Source organism: Arvicola amphibius, chromosome 10, assembly GCF_903992535.2.
Source record: "Arvicola amphibius chromosome 10, mArvAmp1.2, whole genome shotgun sequence".
Classification (NCBI taxonomy): Eukaryota; Metazoa; Chordata; class Mammalia; order Rodentia; family Cricetidae; genus Arvicola; species Arvicola amphibius.
The window spans coordinates 52,785,820-52,812,285 of record NC_052056.1 but is presented as its reverse complement, the minus strand read 5'-3'; the positions used below and the strand labels follow the sequence as shown (position 1 = coordinate 52,812,285).

Sequence of the window (26,466 nt, the reverse complement as noted above, 5' to 3'; positions counted from 1 at the left end):
TTATTGGAGAGAGTGGTCTCCTGAGCTTCCACTTCTGTCCTAGCTCCTGCTTTGTTTCTTTTTTCTATCTTTAATAGCCTAGTGAGTCCATCAAACAGTCTCCTTTGTATCTTTTGCTGCACAGAGTGGACATTCCATCTCTATAGTGTACTTACAAATCATTAAGCTAAAAAAGATATGCTCTTCATCCTCGCTGTATCTGCTCCTCATCCTCACTGAACCTGCTCCTCATTCTCACTGCACCTGCTCATCTGCCCATAGCAACCTACCTAGACCACAAAAAATGGCCATCTACATTCAGCCCTCTGCCTGCAATCTTTTATATCAAATACAATTTTTTTTTTTGAGACAGGGTTTCTCTGTAGCTTTGGAGCATGTCCTGGAACAAGCTCTTGTAGACCAGGCTGGCCCTGAACTCAGAGATTCACCTACCTCTGCTTCCCAAGTGCTGGGATTAAAGGCGTGCACCACCACTGCCCGGCTACACCTAATACAATCTCTAAATTCTGCCAGGACCATCTTCTAAAACACAGGTCAGAGCACATCTTTTATTACCTGAAGTGTCAGTGATGCCCTGAGTTTTACAAGTCCATGTTTCTGAGTACAACTCTTATTCTCACCAAACTGAAAGTCATAGCCATACTTTCCCTGATGTCTCTCTTCAAGACATCTGACCCAAGTGACACCATTACTAAGGCATTCAGAGCATTCCTAATAAGAGATATTAGGAGCCATCTGTTTATAGGCATTGTTGCTTCCTAATGCCGAACCCTACCTCATGGCACTATCAAAACAACACTCATGTCATACGGACACCTCAGTCTCAGAAGTTGTAACTAAGCAGATTGCCCTGGGAGATCCCAAAAGTTTTGCCAGTATTGAACCATTACAATTTCTCAAATTATATTCAAAGGACTGTTATGGGCAAATGATTCTTCAAGGGGAAAAGTGAAAGAGGGAGATGGGGGAAAGAGGAGACAAGTGATTCTTTAAGACAGGCAATAAGTTATGCAAACCACAGCATTCCCAGACAGCAAGCTCTTGAGAAGATAAAAGGTTGGTAAATAAAGAACAAACCAAATGAAACTTGTTCTGGGTTTAAAACCTCAGAATTTTGAAGTTTTTTTTTAATTTTTAATTTAATGTGACATTACATGTAGTGTATACTGAATTAAAGAATGAACTTATGGGGCTGGAGAGGTGGGTCAGTGGTTAAGAACACTCACTGGCTCTTCTTCCAGAGAACCCGGGTTCAGTTTCCAGCAGCCATATGGAAGCTCAGAACTTTCTGGAACTCTAGTTCCAGGGAATCTGACACATTCGCACAGACATACAAGCAAGCAAAACACCAATATAGTAAATTAAGAAAAGAAAAAGAATGGGCTCTTATACTCATGCAGGTCAACACACCATCTCTGCAAAGGTCCTAACAAGCTCACCTAGGGCTGGGGGCTATAGTTCAGTGTAGAGGGCAGACCTAGCAAAAAGCAAAAGCAAACAGAAAAACACTAAACTACCATATTCTGCATACAAATAAAAGTCAAGACAAGGAAGCAAGCCCTTGGTGAAAATTTATATTTTCAAGTCTTCATCCATCACCACTTTCAAACAAAAGTATAATTATTACTCCATAGGTTTAATGAACGATTCTCTAAGAGTTCTCAAAAGAGACAGCTGTGGTAACTGGGAGATGCTTATCTCATATCAGGAAACGGATATTCTTCTTAAAGGTCAGAGCTAGAATGGGGCTTGGCCCTATCTAAGCTGCTCCAAACAGTTGGCTGTAAAGCAAATCAAATACATTAGAGTTGCCACAAACCACACAAACAGTTCCTTTAATTTTTAACTGAAAAGTAACATGAGGAAAAGCCAAGAAAGGGATATAAGAAAATGTAGACCTCATGCAAAATGCTGGCCAATAACATGGAACCAATCCTTTGTAAACCAAGTTGTTTTTGTGGGCTCAGAAGTTCAAGTGAGGCTGAGCTCTCAAAGATGTTCCTTGTTAGTGTTGAACAAGCATTGTCAGAGATTCATTGCAGAATTGTATATTTAAAAAAATTATGGAAAAGTTATTTCATCACAGATGATATCATTTTCGGTATTTTCTCATGGTTCATTTATACACACTTATTCTCAGGATCTGAAAAATTATACAAGTCTGTTCATTAAAGAACATAGTAAATGAACTTTGCTCTGGGTTAAAAAAATTTAGAGAGGTATAAATACTTTCCACTGATATAAATCTTGGTCTATTGACACAAATTTAAGGTCAATTTTGTTTTTTCTGCTTTTTTAATTTTAATTTTTTTATTTTTTCTGATAATTTTTTATTACTTTATAAATAATACCATTCAAAATTTCCACTTCTTCACCTCTGGCTCCCCGACTCACCCTTTCCCCCCTCCCCCTCCAGTCCTAAGAGAGGGCAGGGTAACCTACCCTGTGGGAAGTCCAAGGCCCTCACCTCTTCATCCAGGCTTAGGAAGGTAAGCATCCAAATAGAATAGGATCCCAAAAAGCCAGTACATGCAGTAGAGACAAATCCCAGTGCCATTATCATTGGCTTCTCAGTCTTCCTCAATTGTGAGCCACATTCAGAGGGTCCAGTTTGATCCCATGCTCCTTCAGTCCCATTCCAGCTGGATTAGGCGAGCTCCCATTAGTTCAAGCACACTGTCTCAGTGGGTGGACCGTCAATTTTGTTATATGTATATTTATACTTTTGATTAAGGTATTGTGTTCATGCAGCTCATTTAAAAATGTAATGTATAATTAAAAATACAGGTTACTAGATAATCATCTATAATAGTCAAGCTTACAGCCATGTTAGTTAGGTTTTCTGAGGTACAGAGATATATTTCAGATAGATAGTTATTCTTCAAATCTTTCAAAGACTGACAAAATACGGCATGTTTAAGAACTTAGGACTTTTCATGACAATGAGACACATCTGCTTCTGGCAGCACCAATCTACTTCAAAAGGATGATGGGCACTGAAGAGGCTCCTTAAAATTGTTCTTGCCTGCACTGCTTGATAGTATGCTGTGTGACTGGACATGCAGGAGCCACAGAAAAATGACTGTTAAAAGCTGTCTTAAAAAGGTGAGACAGTCCTCCGAGCTCCCCCCGCTCTCCCCTTCACACTTTTCTCTCCCCATCTTCCCTTGGCCCAGTCTTGCCCAACCCTCAAGTTCCCAATTTTGCCTGGCGATCGTGTCTACTTCCAATATCCAGGAGGATTACTATATCTTTTTTGGGAGTTCACCTTCTTATTATCTTCTCAAGGATCCCAAACTTATAGGCTCGATGTCCTTTAATCATGGCTAGAAACCGAATATGAGTGAGTACATCCCATGTTCATCTTTATGGGTCTGGGTTACCTCACTCAGAATAGTGTTTTCTATTTCCATCCATTTGCCTGCAAAATTCAAGATGTCATTGTTTTTTACCGCTGAGTAGTATTCTAGCATGTATATATTCCACAGTTTCTTCATCCATTCTTCCACTGAAGGGCATCTAGGCTGTCTCCAGGATCTGGCTATTACAAATAATGCTGCTATGAACATAGATGAGCATATGCTTGGGGCTGACTGAGAAGCAAAGGACAATGGCTCTGGGCTCTGATTGTTCTTCATGGACGGGCTCTGTGGGAGCCTTCTCAGCTTGGTCGATCACCTTCCTGGACCTGGGGGGAGTTGGGAGGACCTTGGTCTTAGCATAGAGTGGGGAACCCTGATGGCTCCTTGGCCTTGAGAGGGAGGGAGGGGAGGTATGGGTGGAGGGGAGGGGAGGGAAGGGGGAGAAGGAGGGGAGAGAAAGGGGAGAAAGAGGGGAGGGAGGGGGGAGGAGGAGGGAAGGAGATGGAAATTTTTAAATATAAAAAAAAAATAAACCATGAGGAAAAAAAAAAAAAAAAAAAAAAAAAGGTGAGACAGTCCTTCAGGGTTCCTGCTTCATAAAGAGTCTGCAAGACATTCTGCAGGACACAGAAGAAAGAGACTGACAAACTGCCAATATAGGTGGTCTTTGAAATTTCCTGTTTTGTGGAAAAGTTTGACAGAAACTATGGGCCTGTAGGCTAAAGATGGATGCCCCAATGTTACAGAAGAACTTTGGATCACTGTCTAGAAAGTGAGATGTCTCTGTCAATTCTAGAGTTTTGGAAGTTGCTCATAATATACTTCCTGTTTACTTAGGTAATATTATATCCTTCTGGAGTCTTTGATAGAGTTAAAAAATAGTTATAATTTTCCTGAGTTATGATAAAAGATAAAGTATATATAAGTATTATAACTGTAATTCTTGCTTAATACCTGTTTTGTTATATGTAATTTTACTATGTTAATGTTAAAACCTTGCTTTTTATTTAGAAAAGGTGAGGTTATGTGGGATTTCCCGCTGTATGCTGGGAATATTTTTTATTGCCATTGGTTAATAAAGAAGCCGCTTTTGGCCAATGGCTTAACAGAATACAGCCAGGCTGAAAAAGATATAGAGAGAGAATAGGCAGAGTCAGAGAAACGCCATGTAGCTGCCAGAGGAGACAGACACCCGGAGCCTTGTCAGTAAACCAGAAGCCTCGTCATAAAATATAAAATAATAAAAATGGGTTAATTTAAGATGTAAGGGTTAGCTAGAAATATGCTTAAGAAGCTATTGGCCAAACAGTATTGCAAATAATATAGTTTCTGTGTGGTTATTTCAGGTCTGGGCAGCTGATGAATAAGCAGCCTCCACCTGCAGAGAGGAATTTCATTCTCACTTTACTGTAATATTACAGACATGTTTAAAGAAAAACTTTAAAAATAGGACATTTCTCTTGTGAGTTTGTGCAAACATTGTCTAGCATCCCTGCTCTGACAGCCAGTGGCCCTCTGGGAAGGTGTGGACTTGCTCTCAGAACCACCACCTCGGCAAACAGCTCTTTGCTGTCATTTGCAGAACCAAGAAAAGCTGGCCTGGATGTGGGATCTCCACACAGCTCAGTCAGTACTCACCATTAAAACAGCACTGAGCAGTAAATGCACGCCTTCTCTGGATACTTAGAACATGCGCACACCCCTGCCCCCAAAGGAAGCTTCTTAGAGAATTTCCCTGAAGGCCACTAGCTGGTCCTGTGCCTATATAGTCAGCTAAACTGTTTAAGCTTAGAGATTAACAGCCTCCTTCACCAGGACCTTCAAAAAGTCCATGTGAAAATACTTTCACATAAGTGTTTTTATGTTTTTAAAAATGAAGATAATTTGCCAGCAGCGACACAGCCACACGCTTCCAGCTCCAGCACTTGGGAGACTGAAACAAGGATGATGCTGGTCCAAGACCAGCATGAAGTCTGGAGAAAAGACTGAGCAGATGAGAGCACATATTGCTTTTACTCAGGGCCCAACGTGGTTACCAACACCCAAGGCAGGCAACCACATGCAACATGCAAGCCTGAAACTCCAACTCTCAGGTATCAGATGCCCTCTTCTGGACTCCACAGGTACCTGCACTCACACACACACATACTCACAGACGGACACTCTCATACACATAAATAAAAATAAACTGAAACAAAAGACCAGCTGGAGCTACATAGTTTTCGGATAAAAGATGGTTACACACACACACACACACACACACACACAAATGAACACAAACACTTAAGGACACACACACAAATGAACACAAACACTTAAGGAGTTAATAAAATTATGACCAAGCCAAAATACTTATTTTACTATCTTCCTCCAAATCTTACATCATAATTAATATATAACAGTTACCCGCATGAGTATTAATTTTTCAGCCTTCATTTGAAAGACACACTTTCCAAGTATCCATTCACCCAAGATCCATGAGGATAAAGCTTACAATTCCTGTCTTGAAGATGGAGTTCACATTTCTATTCCCTTTGCTACAAAAGCTTCGTGCACCATTATCTGTCGGTTGTTGCAATGAAAATACAAAAAGAAGCACCAGTAAGACAGATCCAGTCACTCACTGAGCAATCCAGGACTGAGCAGTTACACAGTGACTGCTCAGCAGCACTGATACAACCGTGACACACACACATAGGTATCTGGATAAGCAAATGAACAGGGAGATGAAAACAGGAAATGCACATATATGCTCCCTCCCAAAATGTCTCTAAAAACCTTTCGCTCCACTATACTCCCCTTTATTTTAATAAAATCAGAAGCAGTAGATCCAGCATTTGAATTCTATATTAGGATATCATTAATGTAGCCCTAATTAGTGATACAAATGGAATATGACTATTTAAACCAGTCAACAGTCGCCTGCGTTCTCTGGAAGCCTGAGGTAAGAAAGTCAGCATGAGAACTTACTGACACACAGCAGGATGTCGCTGCTGGGCAGTTACTGCAGTTACTCGTGAGTCTTCCAAAAGCACTTCAGACTTTTCTATCTTTTAAGCATGAGTACCTTTGATTAAAAATATCAGGTAAATTTAATACGATGACAACACAGCCTGTAACCTTAGCACCCAACACTCAGGTGGATGAGGCAGGAGGTAATCAGGAGTTTCAAGCTAGACTGAGCTATAAAGGAAGACCCTGTGAGTAAGTCAATGAGTCCTCATCACATGTGAGATTCATCTTTAACCCCTGGGTGTGTGGTAAAAGGTCTGCTCCCTGCTCACTCCTGTTTACAGTTGTTACAGCCATAAACTTTAAAGACAGGGACACATCCGAGTACACACTACCAGACATTGTTTTTACTGTTTTCCTTTCCAGATCCTGGTTGGGCAACTTCTTTATCAACCCGATAAGGCAACCCGATGGGCAAAGGTCTCAAATCGACAGTTGAAAGGCAAGCAGCAAAACAGTAAGGGAGTGCAGGCGCCCATGTTATTTTTAATGTCTGAAGCAAAGAGATTCTAACACAAATGAAGATGTTTCTCTCAGAAGCCAGGAGCCTGCACTTGGTAATAACAAGAATAAACAACGTAGCAAGGCAGCCAGGCCCAACTTGTGACCTCAGCAGGCATCCCAGAAGAAGCAGCTTTAAAATTGTGACTGACTTGAAGAACTATAACCTAATGTCCCATCAAGTCCAAAAGGCAAACTCCCTGAAGAGGCTTTCTGCTCATGTAAGGAGGCTGCCAAGTAGGTTAAATGGTTCGCCTCTGTACTCGCGACAGCTGCTAATCAATTGGCCTGAAATAGAGCCAACTCAAAGCAACTGCTACTGGAGAAAGTGTTCTCTGGTTTTGTTCAGTGCAATCAACTGAATTTCTAACAGTCACTACAGAATGTTCTATTACTGAAAGGAGCTTTCTTGGCCTAAAACCTTATTTTCTCCCTTGTGGAAAAAAAATGCAAATAGATAGCTAAAATACCTGGAACGATTCCTGCAGGGAATAGACTTATTTAAGGCAGTTAGGTTTTATTGTAGGTGCCTAAGAATCACATTCGAAGAGACATTCTGTAACTCACCAGCTGGACTAGGTTCAGAAGACATGAGCCAATCAGAAGGCTAGGATCACTTGAGCCACAGAGGGAGAATCCCCAGTGCCCAGAACACTTACTTCTGAACCCCACAGTGACATCAGAAGACCGCACACAGTGAGCAGAAATGTGTCTACAAGGGAATGTGAACTAGTCCACAACTGAAGACAGGATTAACACGTATAAAGCATTTCCTTTGGAACACAGAAAGAAGTTGGAGGTCGCTTGTTCCTTTTTGTTTTTTGAAAACACAATCCCACAAGAAAAGAAAGAGATCTTAATTTCTTTGCACTTTCTGTTCGATGCAGGAGGTGTGTCTGACTATTCATCAACTGTAGAAGATAAGTTCTTCACAGTCTGTTTAAAACTCTACACAATTCAGTAAGTATTCATATTTCCCAACTTAGCTGGTTCAGAAGCCACATGTTTAAAACCCATTAACTCTCCACTTTTAGAACCACTCTTTATTATCAAAGTAATCCGACACCAGAAGAAAAGCATTAGCAGATACGTATGTGATTAAAAACGTTCCTTTCTTACTGTAATCCAAGTGATTAAAAGTCAATTTCAGGAAACCTTAATTAGGCTTTTCCTTGAATAGTACAGGAGTCCCACTGAGCAACACCAAAAGTAGGCCTTTCATTACAATTTTTGATATAGATCCAAGTTGATAAAACTCAATTTTCTGAGCCAATATAAACATAGCTGGCTCAGAGACATAGTTAACAATTTTCAATATAGGAGGAAATGAAGAACAGCAAAATGCCTGCTTTAAGGGACAGGAGAGCATCATGAGGCACACAAAGACAGTCAGCACTGACTGATTAAAGGACCAGAGAAACTGGCATGAGATGCACAAAGAGCCAAAAGGACAGAGTCAAGAGGAACAACAGGCTAGGTTTGCAAGGGCTCTTCTCCTTCGCTCTTCCCAGCCCACAGGACTCTTATGTAAGGTAACTGTTAAACCATTCCTTGATGACAGCATTAAAAAGAATCAAGATCTTAATGTCAGAATCCTAATTACTTATTTCAATTTGATTATCACCTAAATGGCCAGTTTGACAATTTATCTTCTACAATAAATAATCACTTTTAATGTCTCAGAGCTATTAAGGAAATGGGATGACAAAATGCATTTTAAAGGATGACGTGAAGAATAAAAGCATATATATTAAATCAAAAACAATATTCCAAAGACTGTTAAGGGTAACCTTTTGGAACAATATTCTCAGATAGGTGAAATCTGGCAACTAAGTAAATACAAAAAGGAAATCAATGGCAATTCATTTTCCCCAGAACAAAGAATCAAGTCAAAGTCATTAAGAAAACATCAAGGAAATATCTATCTCACCTCATAGCGACAAACGCAAACAAAACATAAGGAAGTCAAATTAAGCAGATCAAACACAACCTCCATGGTGGGTCTCAGAAGGGTTATCTCAATCCCGCCTTGTTTCAGAAAGTACTTTAAAGAGTGATAATTCCAGATAAAGTGAGAAAGAAAACTCACTTTACAAACAAATGTTACTGGATAACCTAAGTTATCACTGTGCACAAAGTGAGAGGCACCTGGATCACACTTCATTACATTTACAGCAGAATTTTTAAACACAGGTATCTTGGAAAAAAAAAAACATTAAAAGCCATTTCTTTTTCTCGTAAATATTCACATTCCTCTTTACTATGAGTTCACATTAAAATTGCAAATTAGTTTTAACTGTCAATTATTCCTTAGTGAAGCTGGAGAGAAATTAATCTCTCAAGGTTTATAAAGTTATGCCCCACAGGGGAGGAAAGCAAAACTGCATTTATATTTAAGAGAGAAATGTTAGAAACTGTGTGTTTTTGAGGAGAAAGGTTCACCTTTCAGGCGAAGTGAGCTGCAGTGTGGGTGGGACCCATGCCGACACATCATGGGTAGGCTGACCAGGGAACACTAGCCAGAGAGCACTCCAAATGGAATAACAGCTCCGAGATGCCCAGCATTCGTAAGTCCACTACTGCTTCACACTAACCAGTCCCACGTCTGGGAGCTGCTCTTCCTCATTCACATCAGGAAGGGTTTCAATGGAGTGAACTGACCAGCCCGCTACTCCCCTACAAATCTTCTGAGACAATCCTGGGGCATCATTGGTAAGATGGGAAAGATGACGGGAGCTGGAACTACATCTGAAATTTGTCTCCAAGTGAAATTCAACTAAACACATTGACTATGGTTCTCTTAGGTTAACTGCTATTACTGTTACTCATTTTAATGAAGAGAAAGAACCATCAATTGGATTTTAAGGCAAAATACTTGCACATTATGATCTGAGAAATCAAAGTAACCCCAAATCTAAATAAATTTGGAACAAAATTAAAATTACCCCAGCCAAAGCTTTTATGTACCTTATGTTTCTATGAATATCAAAGATAATGAGAAAACCACAACAAAATGAAAAACAAAACTACAAACTAGAGTCCAGATATAGGGATCCGTAAGTGTAGATAAACTGGTTGATCAGCATACCCAAGCAAGTTGCTTCTATTTAGTTCTATGCAAATGTCACGTTTAACTACTTAAATAGGTAAATAGGTCTAGTTTATATTATAGCAGCAAACCCTTTGATGCTTCAACTTTTAACATAGAATATGCTAGAGAAAATAAGAAAGTATGTAAAAAAATGTTTGCAAGTGAGCAAAGGATTTGATGGAAGCATAAAAGACGGCAGCTGGCAGTTGGGGGGGGACTGTTCAGAAGTGGCACCTGTCCATTTAGACTCTTCCATTCTTGTTGTTACCTAAAAATATCAACAGGGCCTCCAGAGTCCACCAATTACCAATTTGACTAAATGCTGATCTAACCTCAGCAGTGTTGTCAAATGCTCATAAACACACCGCCTGCGCTCATGCCACTGCTCTGCAGTAATTCTTCAAGTCCCAATCAAAGTAGGAAACCCCCTGTCTAAGACATGGAAGCCATCTAGACCTGGTTCAAAATCAAATTTTCTTCATTGAACCCCTACCCCCAACTTGTATCTTCTGCTCAATGCCTTACAAAACACTTCCTCAATTTCCCATTCTCAACCTGTGAATATCCTGTCTCTGAAAATAAGCCTAAATACTACCGTTTTACAAAACTCTCTGTGATCCTGTCAATCTAATATAAGGAATCTTTCCCCGTTCTGGAATTTTGTTTATCTGTGTTTCTTCTTCCCAGACAGGGTCTTATGTGGCTCAGGGTGGCCTGAAACTCACTGTATATGGAAAGACAGCCTTGAACTTGAAGGTTGAGCTCCTCCTGCTTCTGCTTCCTGCGCTCAGCAATCATAGACATACTCCCCAGGGATGGGTCAGGAAGCCTTTTTGGTTACTTCTCTGGGAGCGCTTCTAGCATGCTTCTAGAAATTATCCTGTTCATTTGTGCATACACTACTTTCCTAATCGAATAACTCAATAACACATAAGCATCAAATGTAGAAACAAGCCCTTATATACCTAGTGGTGCGTACATCTTTACTGAAGAGCTTATACCATATTTATTTGGCTGAGAATTTAACACTTGGTTGGCAGAATATTTGCATGCCATGTACGAAGCTCTGAGTTCAAATCCGAAGTGCACATCATGGCATACATCTGAAAGCCCAGCATTTTAGAGGTGGAGAAAGGTGGGTCAGGAAGCGAGGGTCAGCACTGGCTACAGAGTGCTTGAGCTTAGTGCAGGCGCTGTAGTGCCCTGCATTGTTTAAAAAAGAAATTGTACTAGCAGAATGTGAGATAAATAGAAATAAAAGCACCTATTCTAGTCATAGGCACGAAACCAGCGGGAAGACAGTCTAGCCATGGCTTTATGGTGGAATGGAGTATTAATGGTAACTTCGATTCAGTGAAATTTACAAAGGCTGAATTGTGACATCTGCCTTAATATGGATTTCCACTCTGTAACACCATAAAATTAGTAAGAATAAGTTAACTGACCTCGCTAATTTAAAAACAAAAGGAAGTAAATTATTTGTCCCAAAGTCACTGGAAACAAACTATGAGGTTTTTCCTCTTTTCCTTCTAGAGCTGTGGTTCTCAACCTTCCTAACATTGCAGTCCTTTAATACAGTTCCTCCAGTTGTGATGAGTCCCCACCATAAAACTATTTCATTGTACTTCCTAACTGTAATGTTGCTACTCTTATGACTCACAACAGGAATATCTGAAATGCAGTTATTCATTTGTGAGACCTTTGAAAGGGCCATTCAGCCCCCATGAGGTCATGATCCACAGGTTGAGAAATGTTTTAAACCAATCAGACATTGATTGCAGCATCTCCTGAATCTACTGAAAGGCCCATGGTATCTTAAAGAAGCTCAATGTTAATGCAGCTTCTTGAATCAAAGATGCTTAAACTGCATAGACACTTCTGATATGAGACAACAAATAAACGCCAAGATAAATATTTACCAGCAAAAATGTACAGTTTTGAGCTGGGGAAGTGACTCTGCATTAAGGATACTAGCCGTTCCTGCAGGAGACCCAAGTTCAGCTCTCGGCACCCACACAGTGAATGAAAACTTCCCCAGGATCCAGTTCCAGGGGACATGACAGCATCTTCTAGCTGCACTGGTACCACATTCTCACAGAGGATGCACAGACACATACACAGACACTCACACAGCACATACAATGAGACTAACAAAATCTTTTTAAAAATTATGGTTGGTTTAGATCACTTGATTATATGTACCACTATTGTATATATAATTCTGAGCATAAGTGAAAACGTAAGAATTCTTTAACAAATAAAATAAAATGTGAAAAACCTAGAAGGCTTAGAAACTTTGATTATGAAAGTTAGTTTGATTTAAAGAGGGTTTAAAAGTATATAGCTACTTAAACTCATCCTACAATTTCAAAATCTTTAGCAGAATATAAAGTATGTATAGAAAAATAGAGTGTAGAGGTTTTTTTTCTTTAGAGAGTTAAGGTCATTTCTCTTGTGTTCTTCAACTGTTTTGCTGTTTTCAGATGTGTGTGTGTGTACATATATATGTATTGCATATGTATATTACAATATATGTTGCATATCTGTGTGACAGTGACTAGGTCAATAAGCAAACCTACAGACAAGGAAAATGTTTCAACTCCGTTACCTCTGAGCTGATTTCACAATTTTTTAATCTACAGAGCAGAAATCCTTCCATTTTATCAGCACTCACTTTGACCACTCTGCTTCCTTGGGGGTAAAATGTTAGGTGTAACTTGGCGAGGTTTAGATTCCTGTAGTAACTAAACACAGTCAAACTTCACTGATTCCTTCAGTGAGGGCTGGATCTTCTTAGACCCTTACAAAAGGACGGAAAACTCAAACATCACCTCTGACATTCCCCCAGCTTCGACTAAAAATAGATGGCGGGCTGAACCCTGCAGAAACAGCTGTGTCTGGCTATGACTGGTGAAAAAAAAAACCATCCAGAAAGGGAAGGCCACTAAAAAGACAGTGTCCCACCCAGGCACACAGCTTAAGGGGACAGTAGACATGCTCCCCAAAGACAACCGCAGGATTCTGCTTCATTCTAGCTGTTAGTCCCCATCTACAGCCACCATGGTTCAGCTCAGCACACGTTTCTCAGACACAGGCTATGTGTGTAACATTTTGAGAGAAACCTGAGTAAAAAGCCATCAGTTTAATGGACACGTGGGAATTTTCACATTACCCTGTCAGCTAAACTTACTTTCAGATCAATCAGATAATTGTAAGCCTGCTGGACAGCAGAGTGGACTCCTCCTTCTGCCAGCAAGGACGGGCCATGCGCCTGAGAATGCTCAGGTGGGTTCTTTGATGACTGGGTTACAACTAACCTCTCTGCAACAAGCCACAACTGATCTCTTATTCTGAGCTCCAATTGGCCAGGGTCCCCTGGACTCTACTACACAAAAGTTCTCCTCTAGCCAAAGTACAAAAAAGTGCAAGGCTCCTTGGAGCTCTGATTAACTGAAATCTAAACTGCTGTGTTCCTACATGCCATCCTCCCTCTGTCTTGCCTCCTTTTGATTCTGAAGTACTGGCTCTGGATCCTCCAGAAATAGGCAGGCCCCTGAACCGTCACCATCATTACTTTGTATCTGGTGTCACAAACCTCTCCTTTCTCCAACTCTCCTCTTCCCTACCTGTCCGCTTGAGAAGCTGGCCATAAACACAAATACAGCCTGAAGCCCATGAGTGTGTTCTCTCTGTGCCTCAGCATCCCTTAGTTTCAAATTTATAGACTGTCAACGACCTTGACTTCCTGTGAAGCCCTTCACGCTCTCTCAAGATCAATATGGGGAGATCAAGAAGGACTGGCTGCCCAGTCTTCACTCTCTGGAAAGCAACTGTGTGTAGAGGAGACCTTGAAGGGTTTGATATCTGCAGAGACTCGTGCCAGGGACAGCACATCAAATGCCAAGCAGCCTTTTTGCTCACGCATGAGAAAAAGGAAATCATCCAAGCAAGCTCACAAATATGTACTAGAACCTGATCAAATGTCACACATTTGTGTCGCCTAAGAGGATTAAACACCACAAACATATCCTTGGCTTGGGAAAACTGTGGCGTTGGCAGCTTGGCTTTGTGAATTCTGCCCTCGCCTCTTAGTCTCTTTCTCTTTTTTTGTGACTTTCCCTAGTGTCCTCCATGCAGTCTATGCCAATTCACAGGTGTTCTGTAGTAAAGAGATCTTAAAATAGGACGGTGAGGTCAACTGTGCAACTCTGGGCGGGATGGGAAAAAGTTGACAGCTCACATGCAGTGACCAGGATGGCACAGGAAGAGCAGGGGCCACCCTGCAGCTTTCCTTTGCAGTGCAGCCTCACTTTCCACCTGATAATCAGACCCCAATGTCCCCACTTCTTACAAAAGTGGTAGGCAAAGCAGAACCACTCACAGCACCCTGCACTCACTCTAAGGCACTCTGCTTCCTAGAGTCTACCACCAAGTAAAATCGGAGCAGCTTTGAGCATGCTGATTTCACCGTGATGGGCTTTCTCCTCCTGCAATATCACCAAAGGATCTCAAATATGAGCAAATAAACGGGAATAAATCTGAGAGCGAGTGCTAGCATGCCTAGACTGGAGTTCAGTGCCCATAGCCTGCATGGTGGAAAGACAGATTTAATGTCCTCTGACCTCCACATACCCATGGATATGCATCCACAAACATGTACACATGCATTCACAAACGTGCACATGCATCCACAAACGTGTGCACATGCATGCATAAACGTGTGCACATGCATCCACAAACGTGTGCACATGCATCCACAAACATGTGCATATGCATCCAAACATGTGCACATGCATCCGCAAGCGTGTGCACATGCATCCACAAATGTGTGCACATGCATTCACAAACTTCTGCACATGCATCCATAAACATGTGCACATGCATCCACAAACGTTTACTCCTACACATGTATGAAAAGGAAAACAGAGTTTAATTAACCTTTAAAAATACGAGAGTGAAGCAAAGAAACCACTTTGAAGTTTGTGTCCACAGAAAATCTTGCCTCAGCTCTTAGAGTCAAACAACTTCTTATGACCTTGCTTGAAAGGTACAAAGTGCTTGGTGACTTGCCATTAGTGGACATTTTGATCTGCCCTTGATTTACACTTCCTGATGTTGAGATATGAAAGCATTAACATAAAAAGAATTATGTCACCATCATAGGTGATGTCACACATTTCACTTTACAGATTTATAAGCCATGCATTGTATCAACAGGCAGGCCCCAGTCTTTCAACTCATATTTCATTTAAACAGAAATAGTGTCTTTTAGAGTGTTCTGATATAAAAATTCCTGAAATTTAAAAATCAACTTAAAAACACTTAAATTCTTAAGAACCCCGTTTCAATTAAATAAACATCAAATACCAACACTCTGGAAAGTTCAAATCTTTCGATTTTAATTTTCAGTAATCTCCTTGACCAGAGGCGTGAAAACACAAATGTTTACAACATACATAAAATGATCTTTATCAAGCCGCTTATAAAGAAGTAGCCTAACCACCAGGAGGTGGTGGCGCACAACTTTAATTTCAGCACCCAAGAGGCAGAAGCAGGTGGATCTCTGTGAGTTCGAGGCCAGCACAGTCTACAGAGCTAGTTCCAGGACAGGCTCCAAAGCTGCAGAGAAACCCTGTCTCGAAAAACAAAAGCAAACAAAAGAAGTAGCAATAGCATGCAACAATGCAGCATAAAACACAGTGTCCATCCACTGCAAGGAGATAAAATACTAAGCAAGACATGCTACCCTAGAAACAGCACAACATTTCAATATAAAATCAAAATGTTCTTACTTATTCATTGATCTTTACTACCAACATATAAACTACTGAAATTCATTTATAGGCATGTTCAATGATGCCACTTCACCTCTGGCTCCACACATGTTCTGAATATCATCCCTGTAACTTTTAGCTTTCATTAGTTCCTCACCATCTTTATCCACAAGTTGATTTCTACTGTGACAGTAACAGTAGACGCAACTGTCACTCACTTTAGAACTCTATCAACCCATTCACCATTATCTTTCTGAATCAGTCTATGTTTACTATGGCGATTATTATAATGCCCCACTTTGACCTGTCTCTGAGACACCCTGAGACTGAAGAGTTAGGAGACTAGACTTGTACAGCTCATGATTAATGGAATCCAAATTGTGTAAAGATCTAAGTGAAACCTGGGAGAACTGAGACACCAGACAGACTGATGTAGGACAAAAAACAAAAACAAAAAAGTTGGTTCCGAAAGGAAGGAAGGAAGGAAGGAAGGAAGGAAGGAAGGAAGGAAGGAAGGAAGGAAGGAAGGAAGGAGAAAGGAAAAGAAAAGAAAAGAAAAGAAAAGAAAAGAAAAGAAAAGAAAAGAAAAGAAAAGAATAAGAAGAACAAAGAGTCTGGGAATATGTCTAATAAAAGGCAATCTGGAATTAGAGATTCTAGGTGACATGATGCACCAAGGACTGAGTGGAGCAATGGTAAGAGTTTCTGACAGTGGTATCAGCCAATTGAGTTGCAGAATAGCCTAGAATAATGCTAACAGTGAGAAGAAAACAAACTATATGAACAGATCCTTAAGGACAATTAGCATCATGAAAGCTTGGCATTATGGTTGATGAAAATTGAACAAGAAAGCAAGAGTACAGAGTAAATGCAGTGCATCAGGTGACTTCCAACACTGACCCTGGACCAGAGAATAGGGGCTATAGTACACAGGGTTTCCCACAGCCACATGAAAGGACATCTCTTCCATCTTTTCTTTCATATATGAAATGAACTATAAAATGTGATTGAACACTGCAAGGAAGACTACATGCGGTCACATCCAAGGTAAGGTGTGAGATGCCTGACATTTGTAGGCACTGAGAGTTACGCATCCAGGATGTGGTAGAAGTTGGCATAGTCACAAATACACAGCTTGGAAAGGACACCAGTGGAACGCACTGTTCCTTTAAGATACTGTGGTCTTCTTTCAACTTCTTTCCACATAGAACTTCAAGTATTTTTACAATGACTCTACCAAGAATACAGTCTCTTAATCTCATGAAACAAAACTAAGTAATTTGGGACCCAACCCTGACATTCAGCGAAGCTACGTCCCTTCCCCAGGGTAATGATGTAAGTTGCCTTTTGAACTGAGAATGACAAACCAAACTATGCTTCTGAAAAATCTCTCATTCATCATTATGAAACTTTTTTCTTAGTATTCATCTCCCACACGGAAATTGGTTCCCATAACATTCACAATTTCTCGTAAATGTTATTACTTAGTTTAAAAGGTTGCAAAGCACAGGGCATTTTTCCATCCATTATAATGTAAGCCCACAAGCTCCCCAAGCAGCTAACTGAATCTGATCAGTGTGTGTGTGTGTTCAGGAGGATTGCCAGGCACCTGGCGTCTATTAAGGCCTATGAGCTTGGGTGAAGTAGCCACTTACAACACTCCAGCCCTTACCACTCCCTAGCCAAATGCACATGGAGAATAGAAAAGCTTCTACAGGAAGAGAATGGAAGGCGGAGCAAGGAAACACAGAGACAGAAAAGACAGGAGATCTAGACCGTCCATAGACAACAACCTCCTTAACCTCATTGGTACATTAAATCCATTAGGACAGCAAATAGTCCCTCAATAGTTAAAAATGAGGTAAAACTATCTAATAAAAAACACAACATATCATATTGAAAATCCATATTAGTATGAACTCAATGCTTGCTTTTAATTAAGCCAGGTACAGCTATAGCTTAATATTCCACGTGACAATGCATTCATATATTATACAAATCTGAAAGTTAAACCTCAAAGAATGTAAAAGAAACAGTGCATACCATCAACATGAAGGTGGACTTTAGTACACAGATCATGAAGATGTACACAGCACAAAGATTCTACAGTGTGTGAAAAATGCAGGACATGGACAGAGACAGAGCCCCACACTGGAGCACCGGACTGAGCTCCCCAGGTCCAAATGAGGAGCAGAAGGAGGGAGAACATGAGCAAGAAAGTCAGGACCATGAGGGGTGCACCCACCCACTGAGATGGTGGGACTGATCTAATGGGAGCTCACCAAGGCCAGTGGGACTGGGACTGAAAAAGCATGAGATAAAACCAGACTCCCTGAACATGGCGGACAATGAGGGTGGCTGAGAAGCCAAGGACAATGGCACTGGGTTTTGATCCTACTGCATGTACTGGCTTGGGGGGAGGGGGGGCTAGCATGTTTGGATGCTCACCTTCCTAGACCTGGATGGAGGGGGGAGGACCTTGGACTTCCCATAGGGCAGGGAACCCTTACTGCTCTTCGGACTGGAGAGGGAGGGGGTGGGGGGAGGGGAGAGGGAGAAGGGGAAGGAAAATGTGAGGAGGGGAGGAGGCGGAAATTTTTAATAAAATAATAATAATAATAATAATAATAATAATAATAATAATAATGCAGGACATCTGACACTGATGTTTATTTCCTTCATGCTGAGTCTCGCACTTCTAGTCTACAAGATAATTAGTGCCCAGACTCCATCTGCCATCCCTAAGGCCTCCAGAGATGATTCCTAATCATCTTCGCATTCTACTCAGCAGAGATCATGAACTGGGAAAGAGGATGCCAGCGTCCTCAGCGCCCTTAAGTCCCTTAATGGGATGAGTTTAAGGACTAGAGAGACAGTTCCGTGGGTAAAGTGCTTGGCATGTAAGTGTGAAGACTTCAGAAGTCATGTAAAAAGCAGGAAGTGAAGACATGTGCTTATAATCTGGGGAGACAAAGACAGGAGGATTTCTCAGGCTCACTCACTAGCTAGTCTAGCCCGATTTTCAAGCTCCAAATTCCATGAACAATTCTGGTCTCAAGACACAAAATAGCCTTTCCAATTTAAAAAAAAAGAAGCAAGCAGCCAAATTCAGGCTCTGTGATACACACACATATACATGGGTGTATATCCCTATACACATACATGAGCACACAAACACATATACACACACAACACATACACACACACATCAATATATGTGGGGCACATAACCCCAACACACATACATGGGTGCATATCATGCATGCACCACACACACACACACACACACACACACACACACACACACACCAGAAAAAAGGGAGGTAGCCTGAGCCAGAAGCTCACAGTTCGCCTCTATGCTCACTTAATTGGTCAAAGCTCACAAAGCCACACTAGGTCCATCTGAGCCTGGGAAATTTTCCCTTTATTTAGCATGTATGTGGCAGAAAATAAACAAAATAAACCCTGGAGGCAATTACCAACCTTTAATACAAATGACAATAGAAACTGCAATATAATTTCCACCAATATGAAGTAATATTGATTTCACTAAAAAAAAATGAAGCCAAGAAGTTGCCCCACTTTTACCTATTGAAGATATTTAAAAACTAAGATACGTTAAAGGTAAAATTTTTAGAAATAAACAACAAAATTAATATGTTAGTCCCATATTGTTTTAGCATAGAACAAAAAAATAAAAAAGCGATACCAACAAGTTCAAATGTCACCTTTGACCCTGGGGTAGACACCGCACATCTTTATTAGAGATGGCCATGGCCGATCAAAATATTTGCTTAAATTAACTTTCTGTTCAGAACACAACCTACTTTTTAAAAAAGGAATCAATGGGTACAGATGCCTTAGTCAGGAGTCCAGAAAGGTCAAAGGATGCTTCATACAACTTTTTCTAGAAACAAGGCAGGTGTCACCTACACCATCAGTGATGAGGTGTTCAGAAGGTGAGAAAACATTTCAGCCACAGTGACAGAAGCTTCCTGGGGACTTTGTCATGTTTCTGAATCTGAAACTTTAATGTATGCAACTTGCTACCGTTCTTAAGTTACTGTCTTCCTGAATATAAAAAAAGAAAAAAGAAAAACACTTTTAGCAATGGTCAATTTTATCTTCCATTCCCCATGTCCAAACTGCAGAAGGGACACTGAGATATTCTCTACTGCAATAAAAGACTAACAGATAAAAACAAAATGCTGCTTCTATACAGCTCACAAACCACGGATTTAGGAAATATGGGTTGCTCTTCCAATCTTGTTTTGTCACTTATGACAAATGAAACACATTATTATTGAAAAGTTTAAGTGAAATGGTCTTTCCCACAGTTTTGTCTTAAGAAACAAAGGACAGATTCAATCTGCAAGACCATTCTCATTCTACAGAAGAACACCTGGAGGACCCATGCTCCACCCGCCCATCTCTGCTTCTGTAACAGGAACAATTCCTACTTACAGGGTATTAACTAGTCCTCCAACTCTTGTTGGTACAGCACTGATTTCAATAGGGAAACCCTTTCAAAGTTAATTAAAATCCTGTTTAATTTTAAAATGACACATCATTTAGTCTACAATATCAGAGTTTATAATAGCCTGAAGACAGTATTCAAATTTTCAAACCATCTTCAAATTTCCTGATTATCCAGAATCTAAGAGAAATTCCAGTTATTAAGGGTAATTGGGAAATCAAGTCATTTATTATTGCTAAAAAATCTAGTTCAAAACAGTCTTAATAATGTTTCAAATACTGGCTTCTAATTTAAAGAAACATTTCATTGTACATGACATCACTCAAAATAACCTATGAGCTCAAGAACTCCAACCACTGAGAGTATTTTATTTACTTGCTTTTCTTTTCACTGGGGTGTTTAATCCAGGGAAACCTGATTCCTTGGATACTAAAAAGGAAGAGACAAAGAGAAGAGTGATGCATAGTGACTGGGATACTTTTTCTGTTGCCCTTGCCAACAACACAGTACTGCTCCAATGCCCCAACAACTCATAGCAGAGGCTATGGTACCATCACTACTTACAATCCTCATGAGCCATGATGGGCAAATCTCTTTCACAGTTATCTAAATCACCTAAGAAGGCTGTGTGCTGTTTATCGGACACACATGGTGATCCTTAGGCTTAGTCTCCTAGAGGAAGCAACACTCCCTGCCAGAAACTTCTCCCCACTGGAGGTAATACTTTCCATCAGCTCAGCACCACGGGACCTGAAGGCTTTCTTTTTGTCACAGGAAGTGCTTGCTGGTAACACTGATACAATTTCCATCTCACGAAGCATCACAAAAGAGAGGTGAAGACTAGCTGAAAAACATCCCACCTCTGTCTCTGAAGTGTTTCTCCAATGAACAAAGAATGGAAACAGGCTCTAATATTATGCTTTGACGTTAAATTCGTAAAAAGGTACAGTATCTGCTCATATAATTTCAGAGACAAAGGGATGGTGGGGCATCCAAATAAGACATAAAACCCTGTGGTGCTGTGAACCCAAGTATGCACTACAACCAATACAGCTGAGGCATGTTGTGGTCTCAGTGTGGACAGAGAGTCCAGTAAAGGTCCATCTGATCAAAGACATGTAGTGGATAGTGTTGCTTGAGAAGTGGTATATGCAAGCGATGAATTTTAGGCAACTGGAGCATTAGGTAGCTTACAAGAGGGCCACTAAAGTTGTCATGAAATGACTGTCTCAAGGGGAACAAGTCTGGTGATAGCCATTTTCTCTGTTCCTGCTCAAGACCGGAACTCAGAGATGTTCACCTCCACTATTGCCATTCACAAGCTCCTCACCAAAACTGTGTGAATTCAAGGATGATGCCCATGACCTCCCAAAACCGAGAGCAAAATCAGCCTTTCTTCGTAATAACGTTTATTAGCACAGACATTCCACTGTGGTAATAAAAAGCTAATGCGTGACACAATAAATGAACTTCACAGAAATTGAACGTCAAACATTTTTCTGAAGGCCACTTATAGGGGTGCATAAAATAACACGTGAAACAGAAAAATGAAAGCCAGTAGTACCCAACTAGATGACTAGAACTGATAAAATGCAGCTCCAAAAACAGTCAGAATGCAAACCTCTACCATTTACATAACCATGTTCAAGGCTGAAGAAAGGGAAAAGAAAAATCTGAACCAACACCAAATCTCCCATTCCCTACACTGCTAAGATATCCAACACACCGAATCTCCACACAACAAGCTCCCATGTGATTCCAAAGCCAGGCGTGTTTCTCCACTTCCTTACATGTCCTCCACGACAACCTTCCCTACCTGACTCTACACCTGCCCCAACAGTAATATGAACATTAGGCCAAATGTATTTCCTCATGAGAAGTTTTTCTGATCCTCAGGTGGGTCCCATGGCGTAATAATCTGTGAATCGTGGTGACTCGAGAATCCCTCAACAAAGGCCTAGGACAAAGCTCCACTTCCAACAGTCCACTCTGATGCTCTAACAAACAGAATATAAAGTTTCAGTTCTAACATTTGGCTATTCAAAATTAGCTGTCAGGACTGGAGGAGCGCTACCAAGCGCATGAACTGTAGCCACACCACTGTAAGGAATGAAAATAGAGGCGAGACTGAGAACATCAGTTACCCCTTGATAAATAGATAATACAAATATAAATAAAAAGAAATCATCATAAAATCCGAAACACTAACTGATAACCTGAATATCCAAAGACACTTCTAAAGAGGGGACTTGGTTTGGGGCCTCCCAAAATGTAAATAGTAGAGAGGGATGCTTTCCAGAAAGAAGCAGGCTAAAAACTCAGAAGAGTCCAGGGAGGAAAATTAGGATCAAGTTCAAGAGTAACCAAGAGTATGAGTTGCTATATATTCTTAAAATTAAAGAAAGCAAAGGAGAACTAGAGTGGAGGATGCTGTGGAAATACCTAGGTTGAGGGGGCCAAAATGTCACTCAATATAGTTCGAGGTTGACGGAGTTGTAAATAACAAACTATTATAAAATTGTTACAATAATACATGGACATGAGGCTACTATCAAAGCATTGATAGCAATTATATCAAACTGTAAGTGAATTAAACCAAAGATTTCTATATGTAAGTCATAGCATTTGTAGGGAGTTCAGTAACTTAGAAGTCATGCCCAAGAGGCTTCCCCATATACCGTTGCGATAGGGCTTTTGACATTTGATTTACTGTAAAGAAATGACATGGGTACACTGGGTTCCAAAGTCATACTTCTCAGTAACTTGAACATGTTAATTCTGATGCTTCCGTTCTCCACAAACAAGAATTCTAGACACTGGATCTAATTATGGATGAGGGGTACCGTTATCCATGAAGCTGCATGGTCTTTTTCAACCTTTCTAAAAATGTCACATGGAAGTTCAATCTGCAGCTGATTGAAAGAAATACCTCTGCACAATACCAGAGTAACTAGACCAGGTTAACCAATGTCTTCTGCCTTAGAGACTATTACATCTATCTTTCCACCCACAGAAGGAAAACAAAGTTGAACAAAACAAAAACAGACCAGCAATAGCTCCTGTTATGGTCTGAGTACAGCCTGTCTCCACCACAGTTCATGTTGAGACTTAATTCTTCAAAGCAACAATGTTGGGGGAGGAAGCCTAGTGGGAGGTGTTTGTGGGTCACCAAGGCTCTGCTTTCAGGGGCAGATTAAGACAGTGAGTCTGTGGGATGGGATCCGCGATGTAAATTTGACATGCATTAAGTTCTAGCTCCTCAGTTTTCTCTAGCGTCCTCACTCACTATGTGATCAGTCTGTGCATTCCTTTCTATACACTCCTTTCCACTTATGCGCCCACTTTCTGCTGGGCGTGAACTACAAGGAAGCCCTTGACTTAGGCAAGGCAGCCATAAAATTTGGATTTAACATCTAGAATGGAAAAGGTCAATTATACCTCTTTTCTTTTTAAGTCTCCTATGCTTAAGTACTGTATTATATAGTAAACAGAAATTGAACTCACATTGAGGATTAAGGTTTAATATGTATATTACACATGTGTGTACCATTCACATATAATTTCAATAACGCCTGCCAAGTTTTAAAATATTCCTAATAAAGAACTTATCATGAGATGAAATAAGCCTATATCTCCCTCCTTCAATGTATACACCTGAGATCCTATTATGTGCAGGAGTTGGAGTAGTACCTGGGGTAAAAGTGGTGAAAAGGAGAAAGCTGGGACGGAGAGGCAGCTCAGGGGTTAACAGAACTGACTGCTCTTCTAGAAAACCTGGGTTCAATTCCCAGCACCCATATGGCAGCTCACAGCAGTTCCTAACTGGACAGACATGGAGGCAACACACCAATGTACATAAAATAAAAATAGTTTTTTTTTAAAAAAAGAAATAAACTAGTAATATGTTCTTGAAGTAAACAGGATATGAAAATAAATTATGGGTTGGAAATGCTGCCTGATCCACTGAGGAAAGCCCCTTTGGGGGACTGACATTTAAGTACATAAGGAATGTTCAATATTTAGGTCCTTAAATAAACCTGAAAAGGTGAACTTTCAACTGCGGAGGCCTAAAGTTTAGGAATGTGACCAACAATTGTAGAGAGCCTAGAGTTCAGGAAGGTGAACTACAACTGAGGAGAGCCTAGAGTTCAGGATAATGACCTACAACTGAGGAGAGCCTAGAGTTCAGAATGGTGACCTACAACTGAGGACAGCCTAGAGTTCAGGATAGTGACCTATAACTGAGGACAGCCTAGAATATAGATAGGATGGTGACCTACAACTGAGGACAGCCTAGAGTATAGATAGGATGGGGACCTACAACTGCACAGGGCCCAGAGTGAGGTCTGAAGAAACTGACAGATGATGAGTACCTGGAGTTTGGCAACCTGGTGCAAGTATCGTCTGATGTGGACTGGATGAAAACTAGGGAGAAATACGAAAGATTACCCTTTCATATAGATAGATAATACTTCTCATCCTGGTTATTTCTCCAGGGTGGAGTCATCCTAGCTTCTACCCTGCCAGCTACATGATTTTGACTGCAATAATTATAATGGATGTAAAGACTGGAAATGAATACAGCTCTGTATGTGTCAAATAACAGTAACTCACTTGGTATGGTGAGAATATTCTAAAAAACGCTGCAGGATCTTACCTTAACCAGAACAATAAAAGCAGACCACTTACTTTTCTCTAAAAAATACAGGCTTACTAATTCCCAAAACTAATTAGAGACAATAACAGAGCTCAAAACTGACATGACAAAAATTAATACTTTTATAGCCAGGAGTGACTATAGAAAGCTATATACAATGACATTTAATCCCAGCCCTAGGAAGGCAGAGGTAAGCTGGTCCCTGAGTTCAAGGCAAGCCTGGTCTACAGAGCAAGTTCCAGAGCTATACCAAGAAACCCTGTCTCAAAAAACCAAATGTGTGTGTGTATGTGTCTGTGTGTGTGTCTGTGTTTGGCTTTTCACCATAATTCTCATAGTATATTTTCTTTTTATACTTGGAATCGTTTTCACTTCCTGAATAAAATGCTATGATGACTTATTTCCATGATGCAATAGTACTATAAGTAAAACTGGATTTAATTTTGATTTGAAAAGAAGATTGATATTTCTAGGAATTATCATTACAATATAAATCATTTTAAGATTTGGAGAAAAACTTAAAATTTAGTATGTTTTCCTCTGAAGGAACTTATCAATAATAGTAACTTGGGCACTTTCTCTGAACTCTTGGAGCAGGGTATATTTAAAAGCAAAAATCGCCCACTTGACATAAAGTTTCTTCTGATACATTTAAATAATAAATAAATATAGCTGAAATACCTAGAATTTAAATAATATGCACAAAATAAATATAGCTGAAATACCTAGAATTTAAATAATATGCACAAAATAAATATAGCTGAAATACCTAGAATTTAAATAATATGCACATGGGAGCTGGAGAGATGGCTCAGCAGTTAAGAGCACTGACTGCTCTTCCAGAAGACCCAGCATCTACACACCTGTCTTTAACACCAGTTTCAGGGGACCTGGCACTCAAGGCAAAACGCAAATGTACATAAAGATAGAATATCTTGAGAGAGAAAAAAATAATATTCACATATATAAGCTCTAATTATTATTTTTTCATTGCCAAAGAGAATACTAATTTGGTACCCTAAAAAGCAACAAAGAATGAGAAGCAGGTGGATGGTGGCCGTTTGGAACCTGGTAACGGTCACAAGCTTTCAGTCAGATAGTTAAGAGACGTGCTCTGCAATACAGTGACTGCAATTAGAATGCACTGCATGCTTAAGAGGGCACCAGTATACATTTGTCTGTTCTCTCTGCAATAGATCTGAGGGAGCAGATATGCTAATCCACTCGATAGCGTGATACTGGAATTCCACAAGGCATGTAGAAAATGTCAGGGCATCATGATATGTACCATAGATACATAAAGCTATCTACTTAAAATGAAAACACAGCAGGCAGTTGAAAATAATATTTTAGAAAGTTTATCATATATAAAAATGAGTTCGTGAATTAAGAAAAAGGTTAAACTTTGACTAAAAACAGATTAGACATGGAAGACCAACCCTAAATAGGAATGTTAGAATTCCACACTTATCTCCATTGAAGAATTAATTTGAAGAGGTAATTCTTGGTTCTTCTGTTGTTGTTGTTGTTTTGTTTTTCAAGACAAAGTTTCTCTGTGTTACAGCCCTATCTATCCTGGATCTCTCTCTGTA

The 26,466-nt window shown here is 40.2% G+C and overlaps 1 protein-coding gene across 3 annotated transcripts in view; it reads right to left on the bottom strand.

The window, feature by feature from the left end:
- The window catches only part of Cblb (Cbl proto-oncogene B), a 179,982-nt gene that overhangs the window by 121,269 nt on the left and 32,247 nt on the right, over positions 1 to 26,466 (bottom strand). The gene's annotated exons all lie outside the window — the stretch shown is intronic.